At 32.4% G+C, this 3,628-nt stretch overlaps 1 pseudogene; it reads left to right on the top strand.

The window, feature by feature from the left end:
• The first annotated feature begins 411 nt into the window (after positions 1-411).
• Positions 412-1,066, top strand: LOC123925720 (annotated as a pseudogene).
• The last annotated feature ends 2,562 nt before the right edge of the window (positions 1,067-3,628 follow it).

Raw genomic sequence — 3,628 nt, 5'->3', positions numbered from 1 at the left:
ATGAACTATATCCTCAACAACATAAATTCATTTTAGAAACCAAATTCTGGATTTTAGGACTAGCAAGTCAAAAAGACTTAGCATGATGTTACTTACAAAGTTGAAAAGTTGTAAAAAAAAACAAAAAAAAATGTAATAAAACAATTTTTAAGAAAACAAGGAGTAGATGGTCCAGGATGCTGTTAGCTCAGGGAGTGAGAGAGGTACAAGAGAAGGGAAAAGCAAAGTGTAGTCCATGAGTATGTACCTAGTTCTTAAGCAAGGTCGTGTATTTATGGATCCTAATTTTTAGCATTTTAGTATGAATAAAATACAAATATTAGATAGCAGAAAATGTTTTTAAAAAGCAATAACTGAGAATTTTCCACAACATAAAATCCTAAGATTAAAAAAATGTACTCTCCAGAGACAGAATTAGAAGGCCAGTAAATTGGTCATAATGGCAGGTAAAGAAATTAATGAAGGCTATCCAGTAGACATTCATGAGTATTGGGGTGCCTAGGTGGCTCAGTTGGTTAAGTGGCTTACTCTTGATTTCAACTCAGGTCATTGTCTCAGGGTCCTGGAATCAAGCCCTGTGTCAGGCTCTACACTCAGCAGGGAGTTTGTTCAAAGATTGTCTCTCCCTCTCCCTCTGCCCCTCTTCTGCTCAAGCTCTCTCTCTCTCTCAAATAAATAAATCATTTAAAAAATTCATGAGTATTTATTAACATTTGAGAATTCTACTGGTGTGTGGGTGAGATGCTGAAGACCATGCTGTCTATTTCTAGTAATGAGTTGTTGCAGAAGTTGGATCTCCTTGAACAGGCAAAAGTGGGTTTAGTTTCTGCTTACCCATTAAGTTCAATGTTTTGGGTTTATTTGGCAACTCAGGGAGTTAATACCAGTAAAGCAGGAATTGGAAAGAATCAGAATATACATGAACAGAGTCAAGGAAATAATAGACAAGAAAAAGACTGGCAAGCTGGATAGAGATGCAGCTTCAAGATTTGTGAAAAATGCCCTTTGGGAACCAAAATCTAAAAATGCATCCAAAGTTGCCAATGAAGGAAAAAGTAAACATTAAAAAAAATGCACTCTCCAAAAGTAATGCAGTATAAAGTAAAAATAAATAAGTATACACACACATATGAAACTTGTGATTTCTTTAAAGCTTCCAAACAGAAAAGACAAATATTCTAAGAGACACTTTTCAGGCAGAAGATAAAAGATATGGGACACCTGGCTGGCTCACTTGGCAGAGCATATGACTCTTGATAGGGTGTTGTTAGTTCAAGCTCCATGCTGGGCATGGAGCCTACTCAAAAAGGAAAAAAAAAAAAAAGATGAAAGATGAGATATACAGGAAAGAATGAAAATAAAGTAGTAAGTATTAAGTAACTTTGGCTACATAAAACAATAATTATAATAGCATGTGGACATTTTAAAAATTGAAAATTCACAACACTAATAAATTACAATAGCAATAAATAAGTTGAGATTGAGATATTGAAGTTAAAGTGTCCCGAGGTCCTTCAGCTCTCTAGGAGAATAACAAAAGTACTAACTTTAAACACTGATAAGGATTCATGTAATAACTTCCACAGTAACCACTAAAAGACTAGACACACTGTGTATAGCTTCTAAGCTAGCCAAAGGAAATGCAAACTGAATTTTAAAAAAATTTAATTCAAAAAACAGCAAGAAAAGAGAATAAAAGAAACAAGAGAAGCACATGCTATTTATAAAAGACCTCTCTAAAATATGGAGGCACAGAAAAATTGGAAGTAAAAGTGTGGCTCAAAGTTTGCCATGGCAACATTCATGAATAGAAAGATGGCATTGCTATATTACTATCAGTTAAGTGGGCTTTAAGTTAAAAGACTTCCCAGAGTATAAAGAAAGCTATGTAACAATTCTCAATTCTTATATACTGAACATAGCCTCAAAATAAATAAGGAGGAAAACATGACAAAACAAAAGAAACAACTTCCTAATCATAGTGGGAGACTATAAAACAATTTTTTCAATTATTGAAAGAATAAGCAGACAAAAAATTAGTAAAGATAGAGATTTCAAGAAAATAATTAGTAAAAGTGACCTAAGGGGCAAATATTGGATATTGTACAAAAGAAGTATAAAATAGACATTGTTTTCAAACATTTACAAAAATTAACCATTTAATGGGATAAAAGACACATTTCAAGTTATTTCAAAAGAATGAAATTATATAGGCTGTGTTCTTTGTAACTAAATATAAAATTTTTAAGAGGTAGAAAAAAACTGTTTGGAAATTAAGATACATACTTCTAAATAATGCATTATTAGAAGAAAGAATTATAAATATAAGAAAATATTTGACTTGAACAGTAACAAAAGTATTGAATGCCAAGATGTGAGACGCCAGCTAGTTTAATACATACATTATATAAGATGAAGTAGTGATACTTAATGAGCAAGGTATGTGTTATAAGAAGTTTGAAAGATTCATCAGTATTTTAGGACCACTATAATTTCTAAATTTGTTGTTCAATAAATACTAAGTAGTCCAATAACCTAAGTGTTGGAGAGGATGTGGAATATCTCTTACCCATTGTTGGAATGTACAACTTCAGTGGTTCACAAACTCAACATTTTAACAGTTCTATTCTTAAATATTTACCCAAGAAAAACTCGGGCTTTCACTGCAGAAATATTTATAGTAAAGTCTGTAGCTACATTATAACAGAAAAAGCTTGGAAATTTCCAAATGTTCCCTTAAAGAGAAAAGGTAACTATATTTTTGGTATTTTTAAGCAGTGTATTATGTTGTGGTAATCAAAGTAAATGAATTATAGTGGTCTTAAAATACTGATGAACCATTCAAATTTCTTTTTTTCTTTTTAAAGATTTTTTATTTATTAATTGGACAGAGAAGAAATCACAAGTAGGCAGAGAAGCAGGCAGAGAGAGAGGATGAAGCAGGCTCTCTGCTGAGCAGAGATCCAGCAGATGCGGGGCTGGATCCCAGGACTCTGGGATCATGACCTGAGCCAAAGGCAGAGGTTTTAACCCACTGAGTCACCCAGGCGCCCTACCTTTCAAACTTCTTATATCACATACTTTGCTCACTAAGTACACTACTTCGTTTTATATACTATATGTATTTACATATATATACATATATCTACAGTGTACAGTAGTATGTTGTTGTATGTATAGACCACATTTTGTTTATCCATTCATCTGTTGATGGCATTTGGGTTGTTTTCCATCTTTTAGCTATTCTAAATACTGCTGCTATGAACACTGGCATACAAATATCTGTTCAAGTCCCTACTTTCTGTACTATGTTATTTTTTACTATATTAAAAGTTTCTTTGATGAAAAGAGATACTAATTTTGTATAGTCTTGCTAAAAATCATTCCCTACACCAAGATCAAGAAGGTATTCTCCCAAGTTTTCTTTCTGCAGCAATAAGAGTGAAGTAACACAATATTGGTTATAAATCCCAGAATATTAGTTACAATACATCATACAATTAAAAGAAATTTAAATGAAAATATTCTTTTAAAGGAGTATATCTGTGTTAAAACAATATTTAAAAACATTAAATAAATTATCAAAAACAAAAGGCAGGAGAGTAGCTTGAGGGGGAGGGACACAGAG

This window comes from Meles meles, chromosome 1 (genome assembly GCF_922984935.1).
Source record: "Meles meles chromosome 1, mMelMel3.1 paternal haplotype, whole genome shotgun sequence".
NCBI classification, from domain to species: Eukaryota; Metazoa; Chordata; class Mammalia; order Carnivora; family Mustelidae; genus Meles; species Meles meles.
Note: the sequence above shows the minus strand (reverse complement) of the source record. Positions and strands in the feature narration are given on the sequence as shown.